At 32.0% G+C, this 16,801-nt stretch overlaps 1 protein-coding gene across 1 annotated transcript in view; it reads right to left on the bottom strand.

The window, feature by feature from the left end:
- The window catches only part of LOC119837964 (5-hydroxytryptamine receptor 1-like), a 95,932-nt gene that overhangs the window by 60,361 nt on the left and 18,770 nt on the right, over positions 1 to 16,801 (bottom strand). Inside the window, exon 2 of the mRNA XM_038363762.1 lies at positions 4,424 to 4,450. The gene's annotated coding sequence lies outside the window, so the exon portion shown is untranslated. The remainder of the gene's footprint in view (positions 1 to 4,423; positions 4,451 to 16,801) is intronic.

Here is a 16,801-nt window from a genome sequence, read left to right on the forward strand (position 1 = left end):
ATTGAAGGAAGTTGTGTTTTTGTGTTTTGTTGTGTTTTGGAAGTATTGTTAAAAGAATCTAACCATAAGATATCGTAATTATAAAACTTATAATTACGATACCTTATGGTTAGGCATAGATTAATCTATACATGGAATTTTATTTCCGCTGTTTTATTATCAAACAAACAAAAAAAACCATAAGTATTACGATCTGCCGGTTATAGATCACGTATTAAGCATTTCATTCATTTAATCAACATGTAAACCGAATTAAAACGACACAAACACATGTACGTGAACACGTTTAAAATAACCAGTATTAACCAGTTCTTTGCAGAGTTTAATCCACCGTTTACACCTATCAAGCAGGCGTTTGCTCTGACGCCAAAGCCAACGCCTGCCAACCTCAGTGCTATGAGCTATCGAAATATTACGCCGTGCTGTTAAATTGCTCAATATCAGAGGTGAAAATACAACGATGAAGATTGTTTGTTTGCATTTAGCAAATGTGTATTTAACTGTGAATTGAGGATAATTAGAAGCATCCGTAATATAATAGACTACAGTATTCATACATTTTCAAATATAATGTTACCCTTAACATTTAGGTAATGTTAAGATGATAACAACATAGAATCATTGATGAACCCGTTTTTATAATTCATATTCATTTCTTTTTCACAAAAGTAATATAATAACAAAAACAGTATTAGTTTACTTAATTTATATTAGTTTACAATATTAGTTTTACCCTAATTTATTATTGAAATCTCAGAAACTTGTTCTTTATACGGTGTCCTTTCAAATGTATAAATAATTTTTACTAAACCATTCGGAATAATTTTGTACTCTAATAGACATATTCATAACCATATACTCGACACACTGATCATTATTATGCAATAAAATATACCCGAAAAATCGTTAGAAAAACGGTGACTTTTCACAATCCAATAACAAAACTATTCGATCATGAAATGAGTGCTCTCATATCGACCAAATCGAATAAAAGTACGTTATTGGGCGTAAAGGGCTGAAATTCAATTAATTTTACATGTACCGTTGCGAGCGAGGATTGGTTCATTTGCACGACTGCCTGAAAGGAGGTTAATGCTTTCAGAGTACACGTGTATGAGTTTCTTTATTCCAATATTACCTATCTGCAATACAGCATTGACAGATTAACTGGTTTTTTATCGTTAAATAATAACTTATTAATAAGTTTATAGCAATAAGGAGACAAAGGAACTGTCGTATTGCCTGGTTGTAAGGAAAATACGTCACCCATAGACATAACACAAGTTATCGATGTTGCAAAAATTATATCGCAGACTATAAAAACATGCATTCCTTGTTTCATTAAAGTATATTTATATGAATGTTTCATTTTATAGTCTGCCATTCCAAACGACGAAATTTGTATGAATGTCTTACTTATAAAATAGAGATTGGTGTCTTTTGCCTTTGAACCTCTTTTTTTAATACACTTCCGCAGCCTTCTTAACACAGGGGAGCTATAATTATATCTCTAGTTTCGACACACACATTATATACACCTTAACAACAAATTTAAATTGTGATCTTTCATTTAAAACGGGCAACTGAGCCGGTGGTTCGCCTGATGGTAAGCAATCACCACCACCCACGAACTTTTGTAGGGCCGCTGCAAATGTGTTGCTAGCTTTTAAGCGATTAAGAATAAGAAAACAACGGAAATAAAGGAATAGACTGGGAAGTGTGAGGAAGAAGAAACGGGCGATCTCCTCCCCAACTCACCGCAAAAAACACAGTAGCATACTGTTTAATTTACGCCGGTCTTCTGTGGGGGTGTGGTACTTCCCCGGTGCGAGCTGGCCCAGTTCGTACCGAAGCGTGCTAGACTCCCACAAAGTGAGTGCGTTTGCGGTTTGATCTTAAATAATCCAGTTAGAGAACCCTTAAACTTTATATTTATAAATGAAAATGTTATAATCCAAAATTTAACCATCAAACATGTATTTTATAGCTTGTGGTTTATAGCATATGCAGGTTTTTGTGGCCATAAAGCTCTACGCATACAATAATGGCACTCGTTGTTTATCATTGGTTTTATGTTGTTTACATTTAAATAAATCGTCACTGACAACTAACCATCTATATGGTGCAATTTTGGTATCGGCGAAATATTATCGCAGATTTATCTATTTGTATCTGTTTTATAGCCTGAATCATAAAACATGTTTCTATCCATACTAACATTGTGAATACGAAAGTGTGTTGCTTGTTTGTTTGTTTATCATTGTTTTACGTCGCAACGGAGTGGTGTATGATAGGATTTTTCTTTTCGGAGAGAGGAGATTTAATTTTATCACGGGGAATTATGCCATCATAACATGCATTTGAACCAATCCGAAATTATTAAATGCCGATTGTTTAATTTCATTGACCATGAGAATGATATTGTATTCCTATATTTATTATATAATAGCATACCATATAATATTATGTAAGAAATGAAATACTTAATGTAATGAATGAAATTGTGATTAAACAAGATCCAATCGACACGAAAGGTTACACCAACGTAATTTACTTCTGTCTAGTTTTAGGGTTTATCAAGTAAGCAAGTTCGGGCAAATCCGTTATTGCCAGGTACAGAGTGTTAGTGAACCCCAGAGCGGTTTGCTAAAGTTTGCAGCGGGAGCAATAGTAACTCTAAAGAAAGGTTTTTTGTTAAGGTAGGAATCAGTATCCGAAACTATGCGACCGATTTTAAAAATTTGTTTCAACAAAGAGCTACATTATTCCCGAGCGGCATGTTATATTTTATTTTGTGTTATACTATTGTAGGTGACTGTCACGTTGTTGAAAGGCGAGACATTTGATTTCAAAAGTTAAGATACACAAATGTTTAAGTATGACACCATTATATTTCGGATCAGGATAAAATTAGTCCCATTAAACATATAATAAAACCTAACATTGACTATTTTTTCCGAAATTTGATTCAGCCTACATGAATTAATTTTAATTAAGCTAGTAATTTATAAGAGCGAATTGCCGATAAGCTGGTTAACTGTTTGGGAAATATTTATCAATATAAAATAAATATATTTAAAAAAAAAACATACGATTTCAGTGTCGAAAGGTCTTCTTATACTTATTTATTACACTGTTTTTATCCCATGACGACGCAATAATACGCAGAAACTAAAAATTATAAGATATTTAGACGAGAAATGTAGTAGTGCTTTACAGAATTAATGGTTATTATTTTTGGGTGCCATATATCAAGAACGCCGGAAGGCAGAATGTGTAACAAAACATTCATTATTTTTCTTATAAGAATTGTAATAGCTCGCTATTATCTAAAGGGGAATTTTATTGGATTTGTTGGTTTAATAGATTTTTATTTTAGGCTAAGAAATAATAGTTGCGCGTTGTGTGATCGCTTGCGTCTTCTAATCTTGGATAATATTCTTACATATATAGATATATTAATACATAAAACAGTTTTTTTGGCATCACAAATATTAAAGTTGATTAATTTAATCTCTCCATACATTCAGTTCTCTAATAAGTCCACTCATTAGTGCTAATCTGACCTAGCTTAGTACTCAATATGAAAATATTATTCAACAATAAAGTAGGAATAAATAAATAAATAAAAACAAATGGAATAAAATCAATGATTTACAACACGTATGTACTAATTGAATTGATTTATAAATATGTGGCACATTTGATAAATCTCATCAATTTGTTAAATACTAAACAAATACAAAAGCAATACCAACACAATAATAGATTATACGCTCTTCCATAAATACTATCACCCATTACGAGACCACACCTTACAAGTAAATGGTTATCCGTATTCAGTAGATCAATAAACAAACAAAAATGGTGATATAAACTCGATGTTTTCATACAAACACGTGCCCGCTATGTATTTCAATACCAACCATTAACAGCACTTGTGTGCCACAAAACTTATATTTTACATGGAGTATAAAAACGAAACTAGAATCTTAATCCTTATTTCGAGGCATTTTTTGTGTATTTGTATGAAAATATTAGGGTTCGAAAGATCACGCTCGCCGGGGCAGTTACTATAACATTACAGAAAATTTGTTCTGTACTGAAACTATGTATTAGAAAAAATATGATTTTCTTTGGGTTGAGTAGAAAACTGTAAGGGTAGGTAACAGTTACTTTAATCAATAGTAAAAACAAGTTTAATTTTAGAGTTAGTCTAAAATTAAACTTGTTTGAATTGAACTGGTGAAATTTTAAATCAAAGAAGAATTAGACAGTAAAAAACAAAGACTAGAAGCTTAACAATACCAGGTATTATAATGCTGTTACTTATTCACTATACTAATTTTTTATGTTTTCTTAAAATAACGTATGTATAGATACTATAAAAGTGATTATTTCGATAAAAGCAATAGGTACTCACCAATAACCGTTGAGAAATCCCAAATTTCTGTAAAAGAGAAAAGCAAAATAAATCAAACTGCTTTCACGGACATTGCTTATGATATAAACGCGGAATATTCTGAAGGAATTTGCATAACAATTGAATAGTTAAACTTTATATTTGTGTGTAAATCAAAAGTTTTAGTTTGTATTCGTTAGTGACATCAAGAGGTTGTGACTCTGAAACGCTTCCTTCCTCTTGCAGACAGTGTATTTCTTTGTGATTTTCTAGTTAAGTTATGAAACTATATACCAATATGGCATGGCCAATGTAATATTGGAGTCTATGAGTAATTTGTAAGTTTGATTTTGTATCTCATTTCATTTCAATAATATCTCAGTAGTCTCATAATTAACGTATATTAAGACCTACAACATATTTTAAATATAACATATTATGACGCAATGATTTTTTTTAAAGATAATTTTAATATAAAAAATTCCAACCAAGTGCTATGGTGAAAGATGAAGGTTTGAATCCCGCCCCATTATCAAATTACTATTATATTTATGTATGAATCTTAAAAATATAGAATTAAAGAAAAAAAAAACGAGGAAGACAAGACACCAGCAGCACATCAAATATTTTTATGGCATAGTGTCAGCAAATCGTTGTAATAATGAGTTTAAATAAAATACTAGAGACGATTGATTCTAATCGTTTTATACGAGAATTTTAGAATAAAGATTTCACAAATTGTAAAGCAGAGTGCAGAAGCTCACAGGTACCTGAACACTACGTGAACACGGCTTTACATGTAATAGCCACACTTTACGACGCAGTAATAAAAATGGCATTTTATGAGGCTAGCTATTGATTGGAATCACGAGCGTAGGGGACTTATGTCTGATGTAATATTAATTTATACTAAGTGATAGAATTTTATTATTCCGCCCAAATATTAATATACAAAGTATATTTGCCTGTACTTTAGTGTTCTCATAATACAGCGAATTTGAAATCTTTAAATATTTCTTCTGTGCGTGCGTTTGTCACTGAACTCCATCTAAGCTGCTGGATCGATAAGAATGAAATTTTTGTACATGTTTGGGTGGATCCAATAACGTTGTTGATTAACAATTAGAACAATAATTTTATACTTTCATTTATTTACCTATCTATACAAATTAAAGAGAGTATTCCTTAAAAGTGAAGCAATACTGAACGAATTGGATAACGATTGACTTGTATGTAAACGATGACATCAGAATTTCTCCACCACAATTAAAATATAAAATCTTTCCGCAGTAGAAACCTACATTTGTCGAAGTGACACGGGTTATTTTTTGTTGCTATCCTGTTTCACGCAGAACGGAGCCGGTCAAGTGGCTAGACCATTATATTATTTATACCAACGACTCGAATATTTTCTTCAAAGTTTCTTGACGTACATAAATCCATATAAAACCATCGGCAGATTAGATGAAAAGATGTAAATAGAGTCCGTATAACTGCAAACTTTATTTCAGCAGACAAAATATGACGTCATTACAAATTCAATACATTACGAGTACCAGTGATCACATTTCAAATAACTTCCCAACGATCGGAATATTTCTGACGTTGGTGTGGAATTTTTCATCTCACATCGTGTTAGGGCGACTTGGGATTACTAGCACGAGTATCTAAGTGTTTGCCAGGTTAAACAGGTGTTGGGGGAATCGAATATTTGCTAGTATTCATTCTATGTATGTTTGGAATACGACGGAAAAGATTCGACTCGAATTCAGTCATGACCGATACCTTATAAAAGAAATGCACGATTGCATTTTCTGTACTATATTTCAAAGGAAAATATGATGTATCCTGTTCGCATAAAGTGTAGAATCGGCATGACGTAAATTTAAATGTGCTATGTCATTTGATTTTGTTCAGTTTTTCAAGGTTTGCTACCGAATTCGTTATAGTTTGAGTGTTACTAGACAATGAGTAACATACAAGTATATATACCGTATAATTTTATCAATAAAAACAAAACTGGATTTCACAAGGTCTACATAAATAAATAAAAACACAATTGCAATCTTCATAATCCATATCCTAAAGCGTTTTACTAACTATCATTCACATTCGTTATCTTCCAAATATATTTAAAACCAACATCTATTATTCAATTTCTCACAATACAAGTGCGGAAAATACCGTGTTGAAAATATAACATCGCCCATTTTGCAATAAATAGTGAGGATGTTTACTTCAAGGCTTTCGCCAAGTATATGTATACATTACTGGATGTTTACTCCGCTTAGTTAATTCATCAAAGAGAATAAAGAAAAGAGCATAGGTAATGAATACAAAATATTCGCTTTTGTGTCTGGTGGTAAGCTCCGTAATGTATATAAAGATATATGACGGTATAACCTAAAGGTTTAAGTGTTATTTTGAAATAACTGCAAATGAAGCAAGCATAGACAAATCGCAAAACGGTCGTAGTATAGAATTTTCAATGTATGCATTGTATATTTTATATATACGCGCAAGTTGATGTGACATATAGATATAGAAATTACTAGCCAATGCATTCATGCATCATTTCTTATATCCAAACATCAGAGAATTACATTAATTTAATCGAAACCGTAGACAGTTTTGACGAATTAATTCAAATAACATTGTAATTCGAATTGTCAACTCGTAATTGATTGCTAAAATTGAATACATGAGAAGCATTTGCCATTTGTCTAGGCCAGAAGGTGTGAGTGCTTTATATAAATTTTAACTTAATATGAATGTATTATAAAAACGATTTTTCTCTCTGTTATAATTGGCTAATTTTATGAAGAACACAAAATTAAATATCTATTGAATAATTTAAAATGCAACATCCGTAGTACCTTTCTACCAAATGTTGTTATAGGTATATGTATGTTTGTTAGTCTATAAGAATGTGGGAAAAGATAGACGGTTTCGGTGCTTTACCCACGTAATTTCCCTTTCCATAGGGCTTCCGGGATAAAAACTATCTTATGTTCTTTCTCATGTCTCAAACTATCTTTTTACCAAATTTCATGCATGTTCAGTTGTTTTAGTATGAAGAGGAAACTATCCTTTCGCCACCCTTTACCCCTTAAAAGCGAGCAACACAACACGGGCCTACCTCTGCAAATGTTAATGAGCAGTTACGCTTACCATCAGGCGAACCACCAGCTCAGTTGCCCGCTAGGAACAAATAAAAGAAAGGCAGAATTACTTTCGCATTTATAATATTTGTAGGGATTTTACCCACAAACCTTAATCTTGACATTGACTTAATACTTGTACGATAACGCGAGATATCATCTGACTGCTACTTCAAATTATCTTCAAAGGAAACGTTATCACCGTCAGCTGTCGTGTTTTAAGAGGAATGAAGAAACTGTGCTTTTGATAAGAGCGGATGTTTAATAGTGTGCCTATGTCTTGAAAAGACGATAAGCAAATACAACGCAATTGTTCTCTTTGGGACTTTTTACGTTTGATAATGAACAACTTGATAACGTCTATAATTTGTTAAATATTGAAAATAAATTAGCATAGTTGAAAATCGAACAATAAAATTATAATGCATTCATTTAGGCTTATAGCTTTCCTATACAGAAAAAAATGGACAGCAAAGTATTTTACGAACGATTTATATAATTCAATTATTGACTTTATAGAGCATTGGAAAAGATTATAATATTATATGCTTGTGTTTCGATATTGTAATATTGTGTGTGCAATGCTATAACAGTTTTACACCTTTCTTTCCTCAGAATGCTACAAACCTAAAGAATTTGTTTGACTAAGCGCGCTAATTTTAGTAACTACTAGAAAAATTCAAAAATTCTTTCATCGTTGAGTATATATCTATGTGATTCCTAAATGCTATATATGTACCACAGGTGAAACCGGGCCGGACCGCTATCATACCTTTGAGATTAAATAAAGCTAAATTCTAGTACTTTTTAAATATAATAATATTATCAAGAAAAACGGACGTGCATCCATTTTTTACGGTGGAAAGCAGGACGGAGTTCTATGATACGATTTTCAAAGGGGAAACGGAGGGAAATGGGACTCTGGTTTGTAGGTCAACTAGATTTTCATGTCGTTTAAATTGTTCCGACTGTGAATTATTCGTTTCCAGGTGGAAAACACGTTTTGCTATGTGATGTCGATTTGGTTTGGTGTTGTGTCTTACGTAGCTTGTGATAGAAGTAAAGAAGTGAAGTGTACGAATATTAAATAAGATTTTTAAGTATAGCAATATTTTATAAAAAGTTTGTGACTTTGTGTAATGATACAACTACCCTTTACAATGGTAGAGGGTAATCAGTGGATCTACTGAACCGTTTAAAAAACTCTTGTACCAATAAAAAACTAAGCTATCTGAGAGTGTCATATGCTATATTTTATTTTATTTTTATTCCGGATAAACTCGTGCGGAGCCGCGAAGATGTATAGCATATACTACTAGCTACAGCTTGTATGCTATACATAATAAATAAGCATTAACCATATAATATAAGTTTAATTCAAACAAACATTGTTCAACCCAAGCGAAACCAGGGCGACAACTGAATTAATAATTCAATCGAAAATCTTTTGTTTTAATGTTCACTGAAATGCAGAGAGCTTTGAGTTATAACTGCTTATTATGAAATGCTTCCAAATATTGAGATGTTAAAATTCTGCCAATGTATTTTTATTAATTTATCCTCAATACTATCTTCAAAATCTCACATAATATAAAGCGTTTACTTGATTTAACCATCATACAATAACTATATAATATAATAAATAAATTTTTGAAGAGATTTTGTGTATTTCTTACAAGATTTTTATAGTTTGGCCCCCAAATTAAATAAATTAAAAAACATACATGTATGCAAGTATATATTTCATTGTTTAATGTATTTCGCACGTAATTATTCGTGAGAACGAATAAATTACAAGAACAAATAAGACTCACCTGTTCAAAAAAATATAATATACTCGTATTTTGAAAACCGTATAGGAAAGTTTATAATCGCAATAGTTGCATTTTAAAATTGACTTGTATGAATAGGACTTTATTCCCTTTAGTCCCGACCTGAAATGTGGACAAAGGCATGAATTTCAATAAAGCTCCAACAATAAAAAGAGCCTAGAACGGATATATTTGTACAAGAGCCAACGATGAAAAGTAATTAGTCTTATTAAACAGGAGTAACCTTTGAAGGACTGTGTAAATTCACTATCGCTTCGCGTTCTCTTTCTCATAATCAAGTGAAAGAATCTATGTTCATAATACTTAGTATATGTCGGAATTTTAAATCGTATTCAATCGGTATATAAGGTACATTGGTTCGATCATGATTTAACAATTGATTTATTATAATCTTAATTTAGTACAATTGATCATTTTAATTTTAAACTCAAATTCATATAGAGACCATACATAAACTTTAAGCACAATATATATGATAAGGTTTGTAAAAAGCAGGGCATTTAAAAATTAAAAACTTTTTAAGGGATATTAAACGCGATTTATTCATTATATTATTAACCCGACGTTTCGAATACTTTACAGAGAGCGTGATCACGGGGAGACATAAAGTGTTCGAAATGTTGGGTTAATAATATATTGAATAAATCGCGTTTAAAATCAGTTATAAAATTTTTAATTTCTAAATGTATACACTCGCGTAAAATTAAAGACAAGAAAATAATAGCAGGGCATGTTATAAGTACTTTTTTAAATGAATTCATGTTCATTTATCAAAATGATCATTTAGTGTAGTTTGTAAGGGGGATTATTAAGGCGTGTTTATCTAGCCTCGTAGTAGACAAAGATTAAGAGGTAATGTCAGATTAAAAACCAACACAGTTTGTTCAATTAGTGAAAAAAGTTCGATTCTTAAGAAGTAAGAACTAAGAGCACTAAGAGTATGAGAAATTTTATAATCTTTTTTTTTAATCGCCTGTAGTAAGTACAATTAGATAGTCTAAAAATTTATGACACTAGATTTTTTCATTTCGTGCCATTCTACTACTATTTACTTCAACATTTTATATTTTTATAATAGCGAGGTATCTGGTACCTCAGCGTTGTGTTTTTATCAAGATATAACCAGCCATTTTTTGCATGAGAGAGATACCTACATTCATACATCCAGTCACTTTAATGATATGGTTTGATGGAAGTATTACACTCGATTTCATCATGTATGTTGAAACATTAGTCTTCTCAAATTAAGATACTGTTTTTGTATCAGCTCTAGGTCTATATAGGTAGTTTGAAAAAGGCATCACATGAAAGGCTATATTTTATCCGACTTGAAAGCTTTATTGGGAAGATACATTGTTTTGATAATGTAGGGTAAAAAATATATATTTATATATTTAACTGTGGGAGTCGAGCTCGCTTCGGCACGAATTGGGCCAGCTCGCACCGGGGAAGTACCACACCCCCACAGACAATCAGCATGGAAAAATAGCATGCTATTGTGTTTCGTACGGTGAGTGGGGGATCCGGAGGCCCATATCCTTTTCCTTACCCTTCCCCGTCCTTTCCTTTATTCCTCTCATCAATCCCATCAATCCTTTCCTAATCCCTTCTCAATTAAAGTCGGCAATCCATTGGTAGAAGCGTAATGTCTGCAATTTACCTTACATCTCTCCAAATGTTCATGGGCGGTGGTAGCGCTTACCATCATGCGACCCACCAGATCCATTGCCGACTGACATAAAAAAAATATATGTTTTTTTTTCAATGATAGACATCTTAGCACATATATCTACCGAAATAAGATTATTCTGTGCACACTGATATATATATACAATTAATATAGCAGACATTCAATTCGAAAGAATTAAAACTTACTGAATCTAGTATTATCTATTGAATTTATGAATATTTGAAAATTAATAGAAAGAGAGATCACGAGGCGGGATTACTGGGCGACGACCTAACAAAATGGCCACCCATGATCCTGCCACAGAACTTCGACCCCTATAACCAAGAAAAAAATCGTAATAATAACAACCGTTCGACACCTAACATCATTCATTACGATATTCTATCAAGTTTTTAGTATTTGTCACGTAATTATAACAATTGTAATCGTGGAGAATTTATTTTTAGATAAGAAGCGTGGAAGTATAATCTTGAACAAATTAGCCATTCGGTTATCATGCAATTATTTACCATTAATTATAATAAACAACTCACCTAGAAACTATAAACATACCTAATTTTACGTAAACGACTTTGTTACAGGTGTTATTAGCGTACAGTGACTTCATACAATGTTGACTAGCGGTCCGCCCCGGCTTCGCCCGTGGTACATATATAGCCTAAAGCCTTCTTCAATAAATGGGCTATCTAAAACTGAAAGAATTTTTCAAAACGGATCAGTAGTTTCTGAGAGCGCGTTCAAACAAGCAAACTCTTCAGCTTTATAATATTAGATTATGCGTTTCATAAACTGTCTGTTTAAACTAGGTCTGTCTATATAATCTTTATTTCATTTATTGCTGAAGAGCCGTGGTCACATGCCTTTAAACGCGGTTCACATGTCACAGCTAATAAAATTTACAAAATTGCTGTCAAACTAGGAAACATACAGTCATAAACAAAACTTAAAATTAATTTCATCGTTGGTAATTGTAAAATATATACGATATTATATTTATTATTCAAAATTTCATATAAATAAAATTATACACATAAACTACTGTGATAACATACAGTGACAGATTTTAAATATTATATTAAACACAAAAATCGCAGGTTTATCTGAAAACGGTTTTGCGCAAACTCAGTTTCGTTGACGAAATGCAGTCGGAAGCGTTGATCGCGCTAAAACGTTTAAACTCGTTTTATTTGAATTTGATACCGTCCAAAATTATCAGTGAAATTGGCACTTAAAAAGACTGAGGGTATTTTTTGTCATATCAAGAAACTTAACTCAAAGGCCGAGTAATACCAGGCAATTACGCAACAAAATCAATTGTAGGTATACCTATTTATATTACAGATTATAAAATTCAAGGGAATGAATGTAGGTCATTTTAGTTTGAATCTTTAAAAATTTAACTGCAACCCAAATTAAGTTGTAATTTAGTTAAAATTAGCCAGACCCTAAAAATGAATATTGGAAATCTGGCTAAACATGAAATCCTTCCAAAACTCAACAATAAATATTTAAACAGAAAGAAACCCAATACTTGGCTACAAACTTGAACTCGAACAAAAATTATTCATGAAACGTAGTTCTGTATGCGAATTCATTGTCCTGTTGGAATGACCATTTATTTACCAATTTAATACACTATATTATAAAATGTAATTTTAAGAAAATCTGCTCTATCCCAACTGATATGATAAATGCAAAATAACTGTCTATCTCTTCTTCATGCCAACATCACTGAACCAATTTAGTTTACCTAACATGTGGGTGTAACATCCGACTACTATAATTGCGAACATTGTGAAAATCGGGTCGCCCAGTCAAGAGATTCAATGCAGCGAACACAGAAAATATACAGTCAAATTGAACCTCCATTCAAGTGGCTTAAAAATATGTACTATCGATTATTAAATATTTGAAGTCAACACAATAGCTGCAACCGAGTTTCATTTACCTATGTAGGTTACATGATTACTTATAGTGAGTAGCTTTTTTCTAAATAGAAATAGAATTAATAGCCGTATGAATCAGTAAATGGTTCATTCTAAGGCCATTTCACTTGTAATTTAACTTGAGTTACCAGTGGTTACGGCGATAAAAACAGGATTATATTATATGAGTTTGTGCTTTTTATACTAATTTTAAAGCGTATATAAATCTGGGTTAATGTGTTTTTATTGTTTTTCTATTCTTTTCTTTCTTCGTGTGTATGATTTAGAATTATGTTAAATAATAAATATCTGTAGTGAAAAGTTTCATTTAATATTCTCCATAAAATATTTCAAGTAGTCAATTCTTATTATTCAATAGCTTTTACCTGCGGTTTCGCATGCGTTAAAATCACAGTAGATTTATAGATTTTAATATACATATAAACAGTCCTCTTGAATCACTACGTCTATAAAGAAACCCCATTCGGTGCGTAATTTTAAAGCACTAAGCCTACATAGATACATAGGGACAGACGTGGGAAGCAACTTTGCTTTACACTATGAAGTGATGTAAATACTCTATACATCCTTTAAAGTCGATAGAAAATTAATATTAAATAGTAAAATATCGTTTTTATTATTTTTCAACGCATAATTATGGTGCAATGTGAAAAGCGAATGAGCTTACCCCTTCAAATTGAGAAACATTAGGCAAGTAAACATATGTTAAAATATTAACGTACGCGCTATAAGAGTATCTCTTGATAACACGATGATAAATTCTTTTTAATCGCCTTTGAGACTGAAGCTAATCCCATGAGCAGACCGAATGTAAACCTTTCCATAACATTCTGACCTAAAAGTCTCTAACTTAAGTTATATTTCACTTCAAAACAAATATATGGATAGAAATGTAACATTGTTACCGATTCGGAAATATTTCAGAAAAAGATCATGTATTATTTATTATCTTTGCTATTTGATGTAAGATTAATGACAAACTAGCTGTACCGCGTGGATTTACCCGCGGACGAACCGCCGCGAAGCAGCAAGTATTTGTACAGCTCATGTGTTATTCTAGTACATAAGCTACAAGCATTATTACAAGTATTATCAATTTCCAATGAGTTGTTTTCGCGTGAAGGAGTAATAAACGTACATCCATTCTCACAAATTTTCTCGTTTACAATATTACGTACTAGGATAGATCATAAGTAGGGATAAACGAAAAGTTTTTGTCTCAAAAATTGTCTCTTTAAACATTCTAAAGCTAAATTCCAGTTCTATCAGAAACTCGTCTCTTTTTTATTATTAATCCATTCCTATCAAACATACAATAGAATACGAAACAACAAAACGACTACGAAACAAAAGAATTAGTCGAAGATTAGTTTTGATATCATTGCAAAAAAATTTGCATCTTTAATATGTTCGGTACGATTTTAATGATACGAGAACCAAATGTGACGTCACATGAATGAATAAAAGAAACTTATTTAAATAATGATTTCGTATTGGAATAAAAAACTCGTTATCTATTATGAAGATACGAACCATTTATTTCTATGCCTATAGTTAAGAAAAACACGAATTTTTCTCGTTTTTTCTGACGAGAAATTGCTTTTATACTCATATATTAACCGAAAATGTGATGAAAGGTATCCGAATGAAATCGCATGGAAAAACAAGTGAAAACATCTTAAAAAAGAACAAAAACTGTCTGTCATAGGTTTCCCTTCAATAAAATAAATTAACATTTGTGATACATTCATTCTTATAGCCTTTGTATTCATTTTTAAATCGAAAAACGATGGAGATTCGCAATTCGAATGTTTCTACCTTTATCACTCGATAACTTTGTGGGTTTTCAACCGATTCACGTGATGTTTTTGTGTTTGATAGGAAATTGTTGTCATTTGGTCTCATTTGAGAATCTGGAGTGGTACTTTCCTCGCCAGGCATTACGGTGCCCTACTCATCGAAAAAACAAGAACGTTTCGTTCGGGGAACAATTACTCACTAAAAGTGTGTTTGTTTGTTTTTCTTTATTGCACATCGCAACAGCAATCTAACTGTATGTTTGCAGAGAGCTAGGCGGCTAGAGAGTGATATAGGCTACATTTTAACGCGGTGAAATATTCCATTCCCATGAGAATTTCTTTTGACTACCCAAATGCGAAGCTACGGCTATCAGCTATCATTCAAATAATTCACTTTCTCTAAAACTTAGAGACGACTCTTCTACGAAACGAAAAATATTTGTTATCATAAATAAACATTTAACTCGTTTTTAATTGATCGCGTAAATTAGAAAGGTATTATTATCATGATTTTACCTTATTTACAAAATGAAGACTAACAACGTTGTAAAAGATCCCACAAATTCGTTATAACTTATATAAAATTGAAAGATGCTCATTAGTTCTAAGGTTTCCACTTCATTAAGAAAATGGCGGAACGCTGTCGATGAGCGCAGAACAAATAGACAAACACCTAAAGATAATGAACGTAAACATTACGCAGCGTAAACTGGTATATGAGGAAGTGATTTATGTATAATCGTTCAGAATTCTCATGCAAAATGCAATCGTGCTAAGCAAATGACTGACACCCTCATAAGTCTATGCGCACAATGGAAGAATGCCCTTTTGACGTAATCGGCACGATGTTTTGACGTGCGTGATGAAATCGTGGAATTTTCTAGAAAATCATAATTACTCGTTAACATTTTCAACTAAATGCTGTATTTGTTACATATCATAATGAATCTATTAGCTATTGCAATGGCAGTCAGTGTGTGAAAAACATAACATGTCTCGATGGACTAGAATATATATGTTCCCCCAATCTTAAATTGAATTACAAGAAAACATCTAAATAATCGAAATAGACAGTTCAAAGGTAACTAGGTCATCTGCTTAAATATTTACATATGTTCGACATTCGATTTCAATATCCTTAAACACTCTCGCCTTCAAACTATCTCCAAACACAAAAATACATAGAATCTTTCTGCTGCCGTGGCTTTCGGATCACTACATAGTATGAAACAAAGTCGATTTCTCTGTACATATGTCTGTTTAAATTTTTAAAACTTCGCAATGGATTTGATCGGGTTTTTTAATAGATAGAGTGAGGTTTACGTGTATAATAACATGTATTAAACTACTCCAAATTTAACGCTTGCAAGGCCATGGTCAAAAACTAGTTTATTATAAGTAAGGATACTGATGTACAATTTTGTCAAAAGCATTAAAACTAGTAAAAACTAGTAATAACTATAACAAAAACGACGCCTTTCTACAATTCCAAGGTTCCCGTTCTTTCCTTACTTCCAGAAGACAATAAGACACGACAGTGATGTTAGAAGACTATGCGCGTCCACAATACAAATACCGTAAAAGATAATAGAGTCGACTTAAGAGGAAATTGTGAATGGCAAGCTAGACTGGATTGAATGAATTTATATTCTGTGAATGTTACTTTAATAGCACGATTCTACATAAGGGCTTTGTAGCTCTATAGTGGAATTCTATGGGGCAGGATCTCGGGTGGCCGAAAATACAGGCATTTCCACGGTATGGCAATTTTTTTTTAAAGTGTTAAAATAAGCATGTTTCAAGTATAAATAGTTTCCGCACATCACTCAACTACTATAGACGTGAAATACACACTTCGTGTATCATACACTGAGTATATGAAATAGCAAGCCAAGTATCTAGAAAGTTTATACCTCATTATCTTAATAAATTATAGCATAATCTTAATAAATTATAGCATTTTAGATTAGT

The sequence above is a fragment of the Zerene cesonia genome, chromosome 29 (assembly GCF_012273895.1).
Source record: "Zerene cesonia ecotype Mississippi chromosome 29, Zerene_cesonia_1.1, whole genome shotgun sequence".
Lineage (NCBI taxonomy): Eukaryota > Metazoa > Arthropoda > Insecta > Lepidoptera > Pieridae > Zerene > Zerene cesonia.